This window comes from Falco punctatus, assembly GCF_963210335.1.
Source record: "Falco punctatus genome assembly, chromosome: 5".
NCBI classification, from domain to species: Eukaryota; Metazoa; Chordata; class Aves; order Falconiformes; family Falconidae; genus Falco; species Falco punctatus.
In genome coordinates, this window is record NC_137584.1 from 90,899,642 (window position 1) to 90,918,052 (window position 18,411).

The window sequence follows — 18,411 nt, forward strand, 5'->3', positions numbered from 1 at the left end:
TTAATCACTTTTGTACTGCACTTTAAAAGTTACTTTGCTCATCTTATCCATGCCGTAACTCTTTTCCCAAACGGATTCTGCCCCTCTCTTTTGAGATGGGCTGATGAAAACAAGTAGTAAAATTCTCAAATAAAATCAATCTGAAACTGCCAGTGTGAAAGAAAATTGTTAGACAGCTGCCAGTCTTCCGATGAAACAAGCATTTTTATGGTCATCTGCTCAGTTCACCCTTTGCCTTAAAGGTCCTGCTTCCTTGTTACTCACCATTTTCCAGTCCACCTAACCCTCATCCATGCACTCAGCTGCTTCACAAAGTAGCTTTACAGTAGCTGCGATAATAAACTTGGTTCCTCGTCATCTTCACCCTGCTTTATCTTACAGGTTAGAAACTCACCACCATCTTTTCAAGTCTGAAACTGACACACAACAATTGAAGCCTCTTATGCAAAATAACCTCCAAACCTCAAGCCCTGGAGTTACCTAGGCACAGGGACAAAGCTCCCCACTGTCCCCCCCTTCCCTGACAGCCCATTTGTAGCCCTATTCCTACAAAAGGGTTTTCAAATATGCTCTTGTTCTTGCTTTGAAATAATGACTCAGCTTCACTGACATGCCTCAAAGTCCAGTGTGTGTGTGTGGCAATTACAACAAGAACTGCAGCAGTGGCAATACTGGAGCTACTACCTACAGACTTCAGAAAATAACTGCACTGTTCATTCTCAACTCATTTGGCACATCACATCTGCACTCACAGGGTAAGAGCTTAGACCCAAGCTTCTAAAAATATGTTGACTAAACATATGTCTGCACAGAGATAGGTGAAAAACCCTGGTTTCCAACTGAAAGGTGTTAAAAAAGGAAGAGATACAAACTGTTGCAGCTTCCCCAGGCAGAAAACTTCTCACTCCATGCGGCACTTAATCCAGTATCCTACAGAAACTCTTCAGTTTTTGTTTTTTAGTCATTAATTTCTTTAGTCTTGGGTAAAACAAGACGATCTAATGAGCATGTACTATTCAATCCAATGGTAATTAACTGGCTGGAATAAAAATCTTTAAAACATTGGCATGTAGTATCCCACAAGGCCCATTGTTTTAATTACCAAAGTGAGGCCTGCAAACTACTTTCAGCAACCCAAACTTCTGCCACCAGCCAAGGAAAACCTACAGTGAAAATCAAATAATGTCTTTCTGAAATTTGACTGACTTTATCAAGCACTAAAGCAATAATCCGTATCTCAGCACCTCCCTTCTCATTCATTCCTACAGGAGCTACCATTTTACGCAGGTGCTGTTCCAAGAAGCCTATGTGGATTATGTTTCCTAAGGTGGACTGAGTGCAGCAATTTAAGAATAGCCTCAGAGAACCCGTAAAGTGGGAACTAACATCACCAATGCATTTACTACTTTGTAAATTACAATGATTTTGTAAGAACATCTCATGAAGGTTATTACACAACACACAAATCTGACAAACGCAAGAGAACATAACTTCATGCTTTATAGAATCCTAAGTGCAGCAGTACATAAAACACATGGCATTTTCTCTACATACAATCTAGAACTGTAATTCACAGCCTTGTTTTGCGAACCACTGTCAGCTTACAGAATAGAAGTTACAATAGTAACTACAGAACAGGTAAATATTTTTCTGCACACAGGTAGATAGTGACTGTCATCAGGCACCATGTAAATACACCAAAATGGCTTTAATATGTTAGTTATACCATCTCATTTGTTTCCTATGATCCACAGGACAACTTCCAAATACTCTAGGCAGCTGCTTCCAAAAAAACCCGTGCAATTACTACAGAAGGAAGGCACAAAGACAATAAAGTCGTTGTGCACACCACACAAGCTATCATTCTGAAGCGAAAGAACAAAGCAGGACTCCACTTGCAGCCTCTCTCAAACTTCATCCAAGCCACACAACCACAACCAAGTAAAGAGAACACGTTCCAACAAGGTTCTTCTGCAGTGTAAGCCAGATTTGACCACGCTCCATCACCAAGACTCCAAATCACATGGATTAAGAATCAGTCTTCATTAGGTAAGAACATCCTACAAGCTTGTCAGCAGACAAAAAGATTATCACTGAAGCCAACTCCTTTAGGAGCCACGCAGACAGACCCTGCAGCTATCCAAAGGGATCTGTGAGCACTACATTTACATTTCTCAGAGTACTTACTACCTAATGTCAGCAGGTTTATTCTCTGCAGTCTTGCTTCTCAAAGCAATCAGATAACACAGAACATTTAAAGGCACTGCTCAAAACAGTTATGTTATGATGAAACTCTGCTGCTGCTAGAAAAAGGTGGGAAAATCCCTGCTATGCTGAAGCTTGTAAAAGCGTAACAAGAAACAAAATTCCCTGCCCCTAATAGCCTACTTGACTGCTGTCCCGAGACCACTGCTAGCAGCATTTGACTGTGGTATTAAGACTGAATAGTCCTTTCATTTACTGCTGAATGATAAGTTCTGAATATCAGAATCTCAAAATCTTCAGAGTAAGTTACACTACTCCTATGTTTCCTGTCACCATTCTAACTAATTTTCCAGGTGCTTCCCTCCCTCTAGCCCCTCTAGTAGGAAAGAGAAGTTTAAGAATGTCACCTTTTAAGGTACGCTAGTTAAAGTAAGATCTATGAAACCAGAGTTCTGTTGACTTCATATTGCTGCTTAGAAATACTGCAGCAACACCCACAATGTTCCCATCAGGTTACCTTTACAAAGGGCAATAAAAACTTTTTTAACTTCATTAAAACCAGTTTATGCAAAATTCCTGCCTGACAGAATACTTACAGATAGTGGCGATCTAGTGGTATCTCTTCCATCTCAAATCAAACATACCCAACCCTGAATCTAAGTGATAAAAGTCACAAAACCTTCAACTGGAGTGTGATGTATTTTTTCATCCAATTAGAAAGTCAGCTACCAGTAAATCACTCTGAACATCCCAATCCTGTCGGTAATTTTGGTTATTATAGGTGTGTCTCAGAACAGTTCTGGGTTTAATTAAGATGATATTTAAATATTGTGTACCTATTTAAATCAATGCAAGTTAGGCCTAAATTTGTTTTTTTTTTTAAACCTGTTAATGTTAAATCCTTGGATCGTCTGAAAGAACGTTCAGTTCATATTTGAATTGTTTCAAGTGTTCCTATAGAAGATCAAGAAATATGCAAGAAAAGCCCTCTGGTCATTATGAAAAGTCTTCTGCAAACTCAATCCCAAGTTTAATGTATATTCCAATTCTACTGCTATAAACTACTTGAGTTTGGTCATGATTTTCTACAGGGATAAAAAAAAACAGAGCTCCACAGGAACACCACACTTATAATAAGGCAATTTAAACCATGACAGTATCCCTACAAATTAGTACATTTTGCTAATATTACCATGCTCTACTGGCATACCTGCAGCCACATTAAAAGTCTATGAAGGTGTTCCTAACTGCACATAAAACATCCAAACAAAACTTGTGATAAAGTTTGATTTCTTTGTTTAGAAGTAAAAAGCGTTTGGGCTGTTGGTTTTGGGGTTTCTTTTTAGTAACTGAGATTTCATACTGACAACTGAGGGCAAGAACTCAACTTGCTATAAAAACTAACATTAAAGGTTAATACCTCAGTATTTTGAGGGCCCATGGTAGTGATGAGTGACCTGGTTTTCCCGATCCAGTATTAAAAACAACAACAAAAAATAAAAATCACATCATTCTAAGGTCAGTTCAAGCTTTAGGATTATGACATTGTGCAATTTGTTAGGAATAACTCAGAGGTGCCAGCTTCTGACTTACCATACTTCAGTACCTCTGAAAAGACTCCTGCTTGAACAAATAGTAAATTATGAATAATCAAGAGAAGAGGTTTAACTGAGTGGCAGCAGAAAAATACTGCTTGGAAGAAAATTGTCATTCATCACATTGATTACAAATCGGGGGAAGTCAGGGAGTATACAGTTCTGCAGCAGTTTAAAACAGCTTTAGTCATGGCTGACATTTCTGTAATTCATTCCTTCCCCTATAAACTGCAGAGTCCTATCCAACCTTTACAACGATATGACTGTGGCAAGTCAGTTCAGGGAGCTACAGAGGACAACCAAAAACTAACAATAAAGCAGTGGTAACTTTTCAGCCAGCTCATGCCACCAGACTTGCTTGCTGCTGTGCTGCACGAACACCAGTAACAGTGCAGGAGAAGACGCACACAGCGCAGACCCGCAGCAGATCCCATTTTTCATCAGCGTAAGCTTTCACGTACCAGCACACTGCCGCTGCAGCCCTGACACTGCTCTGATCTTGCTCCCGCCTTCACCCACAGAGGTCCCACAGGCAGGGCCAGACAAGCACCAACACTGGTCCTCCAAGAAGCAGCCAGCCTTTAGGCAACCTCAACCCTAACAAGACACACCCTGAGGTTTGAATTTCCCTTAACTTTTTTTTGTAATCAAGTCAGTGGGTTAGCTATTGAACCAGCATGACCCACCCTCCTAGTGTGGTCTGCTGTTTAAGGGGTTCGTTTTGACTTATTGTGTTATCTTCCTGTAATTACTAGAAAACCAAGGAAGTAGATAACGAACTACCTTCCTCCCAGATATCAGTACTTGGATCAATGCTAGTTCTGGTAATGAAGAATGGGCAAGACACTGCAACCCTGACTGATATTTTCAAAGAACGTTTAAAAAGACAAAGTCTGCTGGGCAGGCACAGTCTTACTTTTGTGCTGTATTTGAAATAAAAAAGGTGATTAGTATACCTATTCAAGATGCAGATAACCATAATTTCCACAAACAAGACAATTCATCTCCTCCTGACATCTCTTTCAGCTTAAAACCAGTGATTAATACAGCCTTAACCATATTCCAGCTACCTTTATGCTGGCATAGAGAGCATCCAATTCTAGCCAACTAGCAATTCTGTCCTCTAACACTATACCTCAAGTCATCAAAACCGTAACTCTACTTTGTCTTGTTGCCTGTGTTAGACGGTCAGACACATGCCACACTACCAAAAGCTGTTTCAAAAGCAAGGAGGGTCTAACTTGGTATGCCTGATGAAGTTACTGCCCCTGATGACCACTGACTGCCTTTTTCAGTTAAAAAAAACCAGACACTGCTTTTCAGTTTGACTTCTACGAGTTGCTACCTTTGCAGCCAGTGGCTGGGTGATGGATACACAGCTGGGACAGTCATCTTCTCAGCCATGTCAAGTCACATTACCCTGCAAGAGTTATGTGGTTACTCAATCAAAAGTCAATTCAAACTGAATATTCAGGTCAGAATTCCAGGATCTGCCTCTGAATTTATAGCACTGAACTCAATAAACGTTTACAAACAAAAATCTGCATTTTAAAATGCAAATATGTGGGGAAAAAACACTTTTACTTTTAATTGCTTTTGGTTTCAAGGGTAATTTACAAGTACAGGAGGGAAAAAAAGCTTTTTATCTTTCTGAAGGATTCATTTAGAGTTCAGAAAATCTATGGAATTGTAATTAGGGAACTTCATTTTCCTCTTTCAAACTCGTAAAATGCAAGATACAGATCTCATTCTGTCCTATCAAGTTTAAGGAAAATGAGAACAGTTTCAGGCAGCTGAAGATGCATATAAGTACCAGGAGGATTTTGTAAAAGATCTTTAAGCAGGTTAGGCAGCTAACTCCCATTTTTGTTAATGGTTGATAAGCACCTAACCCCATTAGAGACTGCTAAATCCAAGCAGAAACATCTTCCCTACCTGTTAGCTGCACACCAATGTGAAGCATCCACTTAGTGTAAATCAACTTTAAGCTGTTCTGCATGTCTTTTAATTGCTTTTATTCAAAGGCAGATCAACAGATTTTGCAATGACGCTCTCCATCCCAAGGACAGCCGTTACCATTTTCTAACATCCGAATATCAGATTAAAAAATACCATTGCTCAAGCAAGATGAAACAGCATTAAATTCAGGACACAGCCTGACACTCAGCCACACTGCTCCTGGAACTGAATTTAAAGAGCCCATCCTCCCCCGGCCCCTGAACCCCCGCATTTGCGCCGCTCGCTGTGACATTACGCACAGCCCCGCAGACAAGCACAGCGGTTATTTCTCACCCCCTGGGCTCCTCCGTGCAGGTCACCACCCAGCTGCGCCAACAGCTGGGCCAGCGGCGCGGGGGCGCAGCCAGGCAGCCCCCCTCCCCCCCAGCAGCGGGATGTTCCCTCCCCCATGCACACACACCTCGGTGCCGCACTTGAACTCGCGATGCCGCACCGCTACTCGCCGCTCATAAACCACGGAGAATTAATCTCTTATGGGAAACCAACGAAGTTAGTCCTCTACCAAAGAAAAATATCAAGATTTCCTGCTCGCTTGATTTAGGTAGCTGACTTACAAATTGAGTGATTTAGTCAATTCAATTTCGGAGTAACTCATCTGTGAGGTTAAGATGAAGCAGCTGCTAAATTTCAGAAGTTATTTACAAAGATGAACAAACCTACTTCCAAATTAAATGCTTTTCAACCCTTACTATTGTATTTCTCTCAAACGACAAAGCTTTCTTAACCAACTGCTGATGAAATTGTTTCATCAATTCTCCCTTTAAAAATCTCAGCACCACACCCATCACACACTGGGATTCTTTTCCTTATTTAAGTACTAATTACTTCTCATGAGACACCAGTTCAATCATTCTTTCGCACAAGATGTTTTAATGATCCAGTCTTTTCACTGGGTTTTGCATGATCTGGAGACTTGGGGCCGTTTACTTACTCGTCTCTTAAATCCTGGAAGGCCCTATGAAACTGGTGAAAGGTACAAGAGAAGTGCAGGATCGAGCCAAAGATACCAGCCAGGTCTTCCTATGCGCAAAGCAAAACGGGCCTAACCAGATCCCACATATTTATTCACCAGCTTCTGGTTTGAGACTTGTTCGCTCTGTACTAAGATGATGGGAAGAGCCTGTATTTCATTATCATCTTTTCTCGGCTGTTTTTTGCTGGGTTTTAAACACATGAGGATTGTGCAACGTAACTGTGAAGTAGTAGCAAAATGATAAAAACATTCACATTATGTTTGTGAGGTCAGAACACAGCATAACGGGGAGATTACATTAGCAATTTTTGTTAACTGCACTCACAGGCATAAATTCTCTAAATCATGTGAAGCACTTGTCTGAATATAGCCTACAACACACTAGAAACATCAAACACTAATCTTGTGATTCCTCATGCACACAACCGTAATGACTGCAGCTCCTTCCTATACTAATTGTTAACACTTTGGTTAAAAATATTTTACCATAACCATTAGGGATTAAAATTGAGCTAATGTGAAAAAGACTATTAAGTTTAAATCTGAAAGCAAATGGATGCCTACTTGCTTCAAAATTACTTATGTACTTCTACTGTACAGTAATAGAAAATAAAAACATACTAGGAAAAAAAATCCCAAACTGACAACCTGTGAAAGGGACAAAGACCGTCTCAAGTTTTTGGAAGGCGATCAATCTTAATGGCCTTCTAGAAACATTAACACGAAAACCAGACATGTTAAAAGGCTCATTATTTTAATGAAATACATCTTTTTTTCTACATTCTGTGCTCTCTACAAAAACATCTTATTAAAACCTTGCTGCCACAATAAGTATACTCTCGTCAACAGCTTTCCCCCAGCCCCCTCTGGCCTATCCTTGACAAGTTTTAGAACTAAACAGTTTAAGAAACTGTGTGGCAAACCTACAACAAACCTACCAGGCCCTGCTATTCGAAGTGCAGATGCTTCAACTGAAAAGAAATTAATGAGATTTTTACAGCAGGAAACAACTGAATCCAGCAAAATACAGAGACCTGGAACATCAAACCTTGATGCATTTCCGACAGAGCTGCTCAGGCACCTTCCATCAAAACACACAAGCCTGACAGCACACAGAGAAAGCCCACCAAGTAACTACCTCTGTGAAGTTTCACAAGCTGTCTGAAGCAAAGATTTTTACAAGATAATTTGATGCATACTTACCAAAAATTAAGTAACCTGCTGAAAAAGAACAAGTTACCAGAGAAGTTGGATGAGGATTTTAATTGATACTGTTCAATCTTTTCCCTCTCCTTTAGTTAATTTGGAGAAAAACATGGCTATCCAGATTTCAGTCAAGCACACATTATCTATGACAAACCATCCCTGCTTCTTGACTGTTGTGATAACGACAATATTGGCTATGGTAGCAGACATATGACTATGTCCCATGTTTCAACACGATCAGCACTGACAGAGACTGTCTTTTATCACCACCATTTGTTCTTCTTCAAGTGGTTGCACACAGTCAACGGGAAAAATCACTATCATAGCTGGTCCTGTTACAAAAATAGCTGCACCAGGTGGCAGTAAAATGACAATTGCTAAGTGTCTTGGCATCGACAAGTCACCATGGAGGAGTACTCCTCTGAAAGGCTTCATTCTCCCAGGAGTCTGATGGGTAGGCAAGATGAAGACTCAAACACTGCATTTTTTTTGCTCTATACACAGGGTAACTTCTCAATGCAGACAACTGCATGTATTTGTCAGCACAGAACACAAAACCACTTTACCCACTTCTCATTTTTCATTAAAGCCTCTCTGAGCAAGGACTACTTTTATCCTGTTGCCCTCAGCAGCATCTTCAATACCCAGACGTATTTGAAAAAATGTAAAAGCAGCTATCAGGCAATAATAATAAAATTTCTGACCACCAGTGACATTGTGGTCATTAGGAACAATCTCTAGGGAGAATAGCAAGCTGTACCTATTATGAGACAGGGTACTGGACAGCCAGCTAGCACTCCCAGTCATCTAATGCATGAGCTTCAAAACAAGTCCCTTCAGCTGCATCACCTTGCTGCTGTACCTCGTTTTCCTCCATTTTCCTTGTCTATTTATAGTACATGGGAAAAGAAACAAGAAAAAATATCTGAGCAAAACCAGCTTACAGATGACAAAATTACTTAAAACAAATTCTAATTTTTGATCCCTGTATGCAGTGTCTGTAGCTTCCTTATAGCCGTACAACAGTAACGCACAACATCTCAGGTAGAAAGTCAAACGTTCAAACCAAGCAGCAAAGTCAGAGTTTCCTTTAAGTCAAAAGACTGATTCTAACCGAAAGCATTATATTTTTCAGTATACGACAAACATTCTGTATTTTAATTCACCTCCATTGCAATACTGGTTTTTTAAAGAGTCTATTCTCTTTTCACATTCCTCACGGCCCAGGAAAAACACATTAGAAATTACATCTGCTGAACGAGAAAAGCTGATTCTCCGTTTTGTTGCCTCCACGCATTTGGTAATAATTCAGAGCTAATCCAGCTCCTCCGGTGGTTCCAGCAGGCACTAGGCTGGGTCACTGGGGTGACAAGGTAGCCCTGCCAGCAGCCAGCTCTGGGCTAGCCAGCTGAACAAAGCTGCAACTGTACCACTCACCCGGGTGTCATCTGCTCCCTGCACCCCACCCGCAGACAGCATGAAAATCTGACGCAAAAGCGGAACTGCAAGAACATGAAACCAACCTAAGCAACTTTAAGAGAGAACTGAATGCGAGGCTGTCTTTAAGACAGGGGAGGAATAATTAACCAGAAATTTCCTCAAAGGAGAATGCTATAATCATGTTTCCTCAACAACTTTCAGATTACATATTTAGCATGTAATTTTATGCATGCATCCTTCCACGTCCAGATTGAACGCTTCTCTACCAAAAGCCACTCTCTGTGCCCAAAATAATAATAAAAACCAAACGGCAAACCCCCCCCCCCGCACAACCGAACCAAGTAAACTCTTTCAATTTGCATACCTAAATATTAATGTTTAACAATCAACTCCAACAGCACCGAGCATTTTGGAAAGTGGGACTAAAGGGTTACTCAAGTAACTTTCACCGTAATTTTTTGCAGGATGACTAATGGATTGTGAGCTGCAGTTTGGCCACGATCACAGGGAGTAACCTCAAGTCCCCCCTGACCGGGTACAGTACGCCTCAGGAAGTTTAGAGGACTAAAAAGCATAACCTCGTGAAGGAGCACACATTCGGGCTCCAGCCAAAAGAACATTCTCCTCCTTTCAGGTTCACCAAAGTCCACGCTTCAGAGGCACCACCTCAGCACTACACCCTAACAGCAAGGCTCCAACGCCGCAGATATTGATAATTAACCCGCCGGGTTAGCGCTGACCAGGGGCCCTGCGAGCCCAGCGCCGCCGCCCGCAGACACCGCGGCGGCCGCCCCGTCCCCCCCGCCCCCGCCGGGGAGAGCGCTGCAGCAGCACCCGGTACTGCAGCAACGCTACGCCTCAGGGTTTTCCCCGGGAAAAAAAGCTCACGGTTTCAGCATCTACTCCTCCTCCCCACTTTTTTTTTTTTTTTTTTGTTAAAAAAAAAAACAAACGACGAAAAACCTACGGTCGCTAGCTGGGCTGCGCTGGCCCAAGCTTCGCCCATGCCGGCAGCCTGCGCCGCTGCCCCCCGCGCCGAGTTTGTTGCAACATGTGCCGGCCGCGATGCTCCGCTGCGCCGGGGATCTCGCTCCGCGCGGTTTAACCCCACCCTTGCCACCGCCTGTCACCTCCCGCATCGCGGGGGGGGGGGGGGAGGAGACAGCAACAACGGAAAAAAACCAAAATCCCCAATAAATACGTATCTCCCACCGGCCTCCCCCCACCGTCAGCCTGTAGCTGTCAGTACAAAAATAAGCTGAGAGCTACGAGGAGGAAAAGCCTCACGATCTGGAAAACAAGGGCAGGCACGAATTAAGCTGAAGAAATGATTGTTGTTGTTGTTGCTCCCCGCCTCTCCCCAGCCGCCCTCGCAGCGCCGACCCCCGCCGGCCCAGGCGGGCAGCGCCGGCCGAGCCCCCCGCACACACGTACCTTGCTAGGCTGCCGCGGGTCGCCGCCGGGGTTCTGGCTGCCGCCGCCTCCACATCCACCATGCTTCTGCCCGGCGGCGGGCTGCCTCGGCGCGGCGGGGGTCCTTCCCCCCCCGGCCTGCCGCCCTACCGCGGCCCCATGCCACCGCGCTCCGCCAGCCGCTGCGGCGGGCCGCGGGCGGGGGGCTCCGCACCTGAGGGGCGATGCCGGGGCGGCCGCGGAGGGTTCGTCCCGTCCCGCCGCCGCTCTTCTCCTCAGGACCGGCCGCGCTCCGGCGGAGGTGCGAGCCCGCGGCGGGGGGTGCGGGGCTGGCAGCGAAGAGGAGCGAGGGGAAGACAAACAGCCCAGCGAAGCGCTGCGGCTGCGGGGAAGACGCCGCGGCCGGGGGAGCGAAGCGCCTCACTTGTTGCCCTGTGGCGGCGCGGCGCGCCCGCCTTCCCGCCGCCCGCGCGCCGCCCCCCCGCCCCGGGGGCTGCAGGGCGTGGCGCGGGGCGGGCCCCGAGCGCGGCGCACCCGCCGAAGCCCCGCCCCTGCCGGCCGGCGGCGCAGCGGATTGGCTGGTTGGGCGGCGTGGCGGGGGTCTCCGCGTTCCCTTCTGGTCCCGGTTGTCCCCGCGGTTGCCGGACTGTCGCGTCTCTGAGGCGGTGAGCGGGCGGGCGGAGGTCTGGCACGGCGGCTTCGGCGGCTCCTTCCCCCGCAGGATGCAGCCTCCCCACCACCACCCCGCCTTTGACACCGTACAGCGTGGGGCAACGCAGCCTCGCCCCCCTGTCCCGCGGGGCCGCCTTCGAGCCCAGCGCAGCCAGCGCCGCGCCCGCCACCTGCCGCCCTAGCGCCCGCCCGCAGCCCCGCCTCCGGCCCGCCATGTTCTCCCTCGACGCCTCCACTGCTTCCTGAGGTAAAACACCCCGAGAAGGGGGAGGCGGTGTCCCCCGGGTGTCCACAGACACCTAGAGCTGGCTGCAAAACCCACTGTGTCAGTCGGGACCTCCCGCCCAAAGAGGAGGGCACTGGGTTTGGGGGCCATTTCCACAGGGGGGAACAGCGTTTGACCCGGCAAACACCAACACGTTCACGTCTGCCAGCTTTGGTGGCGGGAGGAGGTGAGGTGGCACCTCCTTCCCTCCCTCTTGCAATAATAAAACATGTTTTCTGAAGTAAATGCCTTCTAGTTTTACAGGCTGTCAGCCTCTAGTCACAGGGATAGCTGGTCGCAGTCACAAAATGTCTTTTTGACAACATTCATTCCTTCTGGTTTTCCCCACACGGCATCAAGCAAAATAGGAAGACTCCCAGCCACGCTGAAAAATGCTATTCCACATCTTTTTTTAACATTTCTCCTTTTTAAGAATGGTAATTGCAACTTGCTCAGCTTTATGTGGTGGTCCACAAAGCTGCCTTTTTTTTTTTTTTTTTTTTTTTTTTTTGAGTCCAGGAGGGAAAAGAAAAGTACTGGCTTAGGCTGTCAGTGCTTCCCTTAGTAAACAAGTTTCTGAGAGTTCCAGATTTTGGAAATTTGCCCTCCAGAGATGATACTAATCATGCATGACTCACTCGTAACTAACCCTCTGTTTTTTTTGTTGTTTGCTTACTTGCTAAGTTGATGAGACTACAAATCCTAGCCAAACATCACTGTTGAAACAAACTAGAGAAAATCTCCAAGACCCAGGATGCTTACTGAAATAAAACATAAAAATGTGTGCTGTTACAGCAAGCAGAACGGTCTTCAGTCTTGTCATGGCCAGATCAATAGCAACCAGCAGCCACATTTACAGTTCCCATGGAGTGTGAACCTCACAGCTTTTTGTCCTGTACAGGAAGAAAATTAACACATGCCATTTGTTTCTATTTTTAGCACCTGTGTTCTCAATCCAATCTAAGGAGAGGCCCAACCAAAGCAATTATGTCAATGCCACCTGGCACGGTCATTTAAAAACTGTTTTCACTGCAAAGGCAGAGGTAAAGCATGTTGCCGTGATCCATGAAAATACATGTTTAGGCACTTCCATTTTACAGTGCTCATTTTCGCCCAGACTCAGTAGCTGATGTGCACAGCTGTAGACATGACTGGTTTTGTAAATAGCATGAGTACCCACAGCACGTACTGAGCTCCCCGTACTCTGTGTCATTAAATATGGGAGGCCCTCCCATAGAAAACCTGCAGCCAGTCTTCTGGAGCTGCTCCAAAATCTTGTTCAGGAGTCTGGAAGGAATGTCCCCATCCATGACGCACTGGGAGGAACATTGCATATTTCATTCATCCCTCTTCAAATATTTATATATGTACTTCACGTTAGCGTAAAGCTGTCCTTTTCATCCAAGTAGAAAGACTACAGCAAAGGCAGGAATTACCCTAAATCAGCAAGCATCTCTGTCCATTAAGTAACGTAAGGCTTGAAAGGTGAATTAAGCGTCTGGCAGCTAGAAGCTTGGCTCCACCGAACAGAAGATTTCATAACAATATGTTTTAAGATCAATTTAAAAAACAAAAAGGAAAACAAAAATCAGCTAGAACAGTGTGTCATGTGACACTCGGTGCTAAGGAGCCTGAAAAAACACTTTAAAGCTGAAAGGTTTGGGCAGTGATGAAATGGTCTGCTGTCTTTGAGGGAAAGGCATTTCTCCCTCGTCCTGATCCCACACCCAAACCATGCCTGCTCCTCTGTAATCGCACTGACTCAACTCATCACAGGGCTGCGTTGTGAAACCTTGAGGGGGGGAGGTGTTTTAATGCAAATATATTCCCTGATCCAGTCGGGATCCCCGATCAGCCTCAAAAATTAGCCGAAAGGGAGAAAATACCTAGAACTGACATTGTCACTGACCACAGCGTATCTTCAAACCACTGCCTAACTGTGATGCCCCTGCCATGCTTGGTGCAGCTACACCCCAAAAACCCCAGCAAGCGGTAAGGCAGGAGCTAGTTTTCCAGCCCTGCTCCCCTGAGTGCAGGCAGCTCAACCTTCCTGGAATCTGTGCGTCACTCTAGGCAAAGTGTGAAGCCTGGGGAGGTTTCTTACCTGATGCTGCCAATTAACAGGTCCCAGTATGAGTAACCGTGAGCGTAGCACCGTTCCGGGGCAGGGGCTGCAGGGCTCCAGCACTCCTCAGCCTGCTACAGCAGCACGAGAACTGCTGCAGCTCTAAACTCAAATTTTCTCTGTCAGTCATCAGGTTTCATAAAGTCTCATTAGCACAAAGCAATCCCATGAAGCAACTCGCCCGCTGTCCCACCACGACATCCTCCCTTCAGGCTTCACTCTAAAGCAGCTTCCTTCCCTCCTGCTCCGCACACTCTCACCAGGGGCAGGACTCCTCCCCGTACATCCCAGTCCCCACTGGGGTATGACGGCCGAGGCGAGCACACTGGCTAACACAAGATCACCAATTCCTTTGCAAAGCAAGGTGGTGGGGAAGCTGGTGCTGAAGACAGCCCACCTTATTTAAACCAGCCTCCTTTCTGCATCCCTCTCTGCCTGTACCGGCTAGCATAGCATCATGCTAAGCCCACACCAGCACCCCATCTAGTTTAGAAGCACCTTGGTCACTCTCAGATTTATATGTATTGTATTTATATCTCTTTCTCCCTTTCCAACAGACCCTGTGGCTTACAACCACCAAGATGGGAGAAAACAATGCTGTCAAGTGAGGACGTGAACCCACCTGGTGCCCCACCATCCCCTGTCATGACCTGATACTACCTTAAACATTAATGGAAATAGATGCCTACCAGCAACCAGACATGCTGTTCCCAAGCTTTCGCTGTTGTTGTTGATGTTGCTTTGACAAGGCCTGCTGGGAAAGAGGATTTGGTATCCAGCTGTTGAGACAGGTAGCAGGAGTGCCAGAATAAGGAGTAACCTCATAAAAATACACTTTTTAAAGCAATGACAATGAATCAGACACTAATTACATCTGCCTGTGTGACTGCCAGGGAGTATGGTCCCTGGGCCAGCTCCAGCATGCACAATAGGATAAAGCAGGACAGGAGGGTCTGCATCTAAACACAAATGTACAGACTCTCCTGGATGGCTGGTTGTGCTTGTGTGAAGCTAAGGAATCCCCCCAAAATTTTATGTGAAAGTTGTTCTGCAGTTTGCTCCATTAGAAAAGAAGCAGAATTTTTGTGCTTTGGATCTGTAAAGCTGAGCTTTGTTAAGGGCACAGTAGGAAATTGTTGCTTTTTTTTTTTCCCTGAGAAAGAGAGCAAATGCTTTTGAATGCAGCTGTTGTCAGCAGCATGTACACACTTTAATTTGGTCCAAATGTGGAATAACTTTTTTGCCTATATATTCAAAATTACCACCTTCACTCAGCATCATGATTGAAATGATTAGACCCAGCGTACAGCCCTTGACAGAGAGCTGCAGAGCATCAGGCATTTTGCAGGGGCTGGTTACGGGAAGATGTGCGTTTGGGGCATTGGTGTTGTGTCACATGGTGACACGAATTCTTTTTGTCTGAGTTTTTCCATAGGTAGTGTGATATGCACAACTGCCAGAAAAGAAGGTCTTTTAAAAGGATTCAACTCTCATTTTTTATGAAGTTCAAAATAGTTTCTATTTTTCCCAGGCTACTTATTCATTACTGTCATAGCAATTAGGTTCACTGGAATAAAAGCTGACCTGGGGGGCTACTGTGTTTACAGCTATGGAAATGAGCTGTGTACACTGGACTTTTCTCTAGCATTTGCCTGTTAATTAATAATTGGTACATTGCCAGAAGCAGAGGAGAGGTAGGAACAAGTCCCAGGTTATAAAATCTCCAAGGTTATCTTGCTCTTCTTGTTCCACAGGAGCAAAGCAAGAGTGAGCAAAGTGAGACACAGCCAGGTTGCGGAGAGGTGGGGCCCAGCCAAGAGACGCTCTCCCCTGGCTGCCATTGGGCTGTTCTCCTGGGGGAGCCACGCACAGTGCATCCCATCCCACCACATCTCCCAGGGTCATTGCAGCAGCTGCAGCCATGTCCTCCCCCAGCTACTAGAAAGCAGCAGACACAGAATTTTCCACTGAATTTGTGTATTGCCCAAGACTCCCAGGTACCAGCTTGCAGCAACCCTTGTGAACAGTCAGTGCCTCCACCCCTGCAGCAGCTCACCACATGGGACCAGCACCCATCTTATTGGAACCACTGACTAGCTCCTTTCCACAGGGAGCACCTGTAAGTCCAGCATGGCTGATAGTCATTTGCTTCACAGAAGTGCTTGGTGCAGACCCCTCACTACATCCCATAATATTAACCATGTCTCTTAGCACCACAGCACCTGCTTCAAAGTGTGCACCTGCCACCTGGGCCAAAAATGCTGCTGGCTGCAGGCACACATGCTTCCCACCCTCCCTCTTGTAAATACTCACCTAGTTCCCCTGGGTCAGACGCTCACTCCTGTGAGGCCAGTACAGCTTCAATTAATTTTCTGTGATGGACCAAAGCTTATCCAGGACACATGTTGGCCTGATTTATGTGGACAGACTGGTGTGGCTAGAGGACACCTGGAAAGCATAAGACTAACCTGAATGTGCTTCTGTGACCAAGGAGAGTAAGAATACAAGAAAAGACGTTAAAATTTAAATAATAATAGGGGCCTAAAGATTGCTCCTGTGGCATGCAAGCACTTCAGCAGCAACCCAGATTTTCAAACAATGAAGGTAAGAAAGTAAAAGAAATTCAAAGATGACATGCAATTGGAGTTTCTCCAGGAGTTAACCTGTTTTTTCCCACCTAAATGTTTGAGCCCAGAATTCAGCCAAGCAATGAGCCCCTCCCAGGGAAGGGAAGGTTTGTCAACAAGGCTTGCCAGCAACGTGAACAGAACATTCCAGTGGTGTCCTTACACCATCATTTTCCTCACTTTGTCCCCTGACACACGCATGCAAACCAGCACAGCAAGAGCAACCACTACAGAGCAGTCTTGCTCCAGCTCCATTTGCTTTCAGGCCTCAGTGAGATGCCATAGTATGGTCAGCTTTGGCAAAAGCACCCAAATTGAAGAGATTGGCACATCCATCCATGTCCTGCAGAGTACCACTCTTTCTTCTGGAGTGTTGCAGCTTGCTCTTGCAGGCAAAGCAGGGCAGGATAGCAAAGGCGGAGAGAAACTTGCCCTGGCTATACTATATGCTGTCATTTGCAAGCTGTGAGCAGAGCTACGTTGTGTTTGTATTGATTCCCATTTGCCCAGAATAATTACTTTCTGACCTCAGAATAATTACTTTCTGACCCGCTTGCATTAAAGTCAGTGTTTCCTTACTCAAGAAGGACATACCTACCTTTTTCAGACAAAGGCTGCAGTAACTAAGAGGGTTTTCCGGCCAACGAGGCTCCTTTTCCTTGCAGACAGAAGGCCCAGCGGTGCAGAGTGCAGGCAAGAGGATGCAGAAGAATCCACTTTAAATTCAGCTTCTGTATCAGCAGAAACTGGACAAGAATTATTTTGCAAACAATAAAAAAGCTCACTGTGTACAAAACATCTTTTTTGTGTCCTAGAAATGTCAGCCCCTTACACCTCTCCTTACCTCAGCTCAGAGGCATCCCACAGTGTTTTGCAGCAAGACTTGAAGAGCTGCAAAACTGAAAACTGCCAGGCAGCGAGAGGCTGCAGCTGAGTCTCTTCGAAGGTGAGAAAACTCTTTACACTTAGGAAAAAATGTACTGGACCCACTTCAGCTGAACGACTTCCATTTTGCTTTTATTTTTTAGCAGATGCAGTTTTAAGTACCAGCAAAATCCCAGCTGTAGGAAAACTGCCAGTCCTCACATGTCACTTAAATGTTTTAAGCCATCTTGACTTCTGGCAGCTCCTGGATGAGGCTCTGCTGCGTGATTTTGGACTCTGACAGTGCCAGCTTAGGTAAGGTGACTCCAATTAAAACCAGTGCTGTGTTTGGAAGGGTGCTGACACCCCAGCTGGCTGTTTCTGGGTGGCAAAGATAACTAAGCCAACACCATGTGCCGGAGGGTTTTCAAGACACTCCCAACTGTTTGGCAAAGTGATTGCAGCTGCCACCAGAGTGAAATCCTGCTCAGCCCACAGGGGTTGCAGACTAGTGACAGGGGCACAGCAAGTGTTTCACCACCAGGCCTTGGGGCTGGCCCTCCTTGCTGAGGGCTCCTCCTTTGAGTGGCATAAGGGTCTCCAAAACCAGGGTGGGGAGAGCAGCCCTGTCTCAGGGGGGTGGTGATGCCTCGCTCCTAGGGCTGCGGGGTCATGGTGGGACCTAACCGGGCTGTTTTGAAGCTCCCTGCAAGGCACTCATCAGGCCCTATCCAAGGGGAGATTTGTACCAGCTCTCTGTGGGCCCTGGCAGGACAGCAGTTACAAGCACTGTTTTTGGCCCTGCTTCTTCCTGCATCCTCTGTGCTGGCCCCTGGGTGCAGGCACCTCTCTAGCATGCTGGGCACCCAGCTGGCAGAGCACCCAAGGGCCTCCCTCCCAGCTGGGAGGGTCCTGTCCCACCCATCTGGCTGCTGATGGCTTCTCACGCCTGGGGGCTCATCTGATTTCTCCCAGACCCCAAAGTTCTGTAACCTTTTCACATGTGT

At 46.0% G+C, this 18,411-nt stretch overlaps 1 protein-coding gene across 6 annotated transcripts in view; it reads right to left on the minus strand.

Annotated features, from left to right (window-relative positions):
* The window catches only part of B3GNT2 (UDP-GlcNAc:betaGal beta-1,3-N-acetylglucosaminyltransferase 2), a 38,141-nt gene that overhangs the window by 12,136 nt on the left and 7,594 nt on the right, over positions 1–18,411 (minus strand). For 2 of the 6 annotated variants that reach the window (XM_080388608.1, XM_080388607.1), the window contains exon 1: positions 10,873–11,524. The gene's annotated coding sequence lies outside the window, so the exon portion shown is untranslated. Of the gene's footprint in view, positions 1–10,401; positions 10,545–10,872; positions 12,289–13,892; positions 18,398–18,411 lie in introns of those variants that run through there. The other 4 variants (XM_080388611.1, XM_080388609.1, XM_080388612.1 and 1 more) reach the window with 4 other exon arrangements.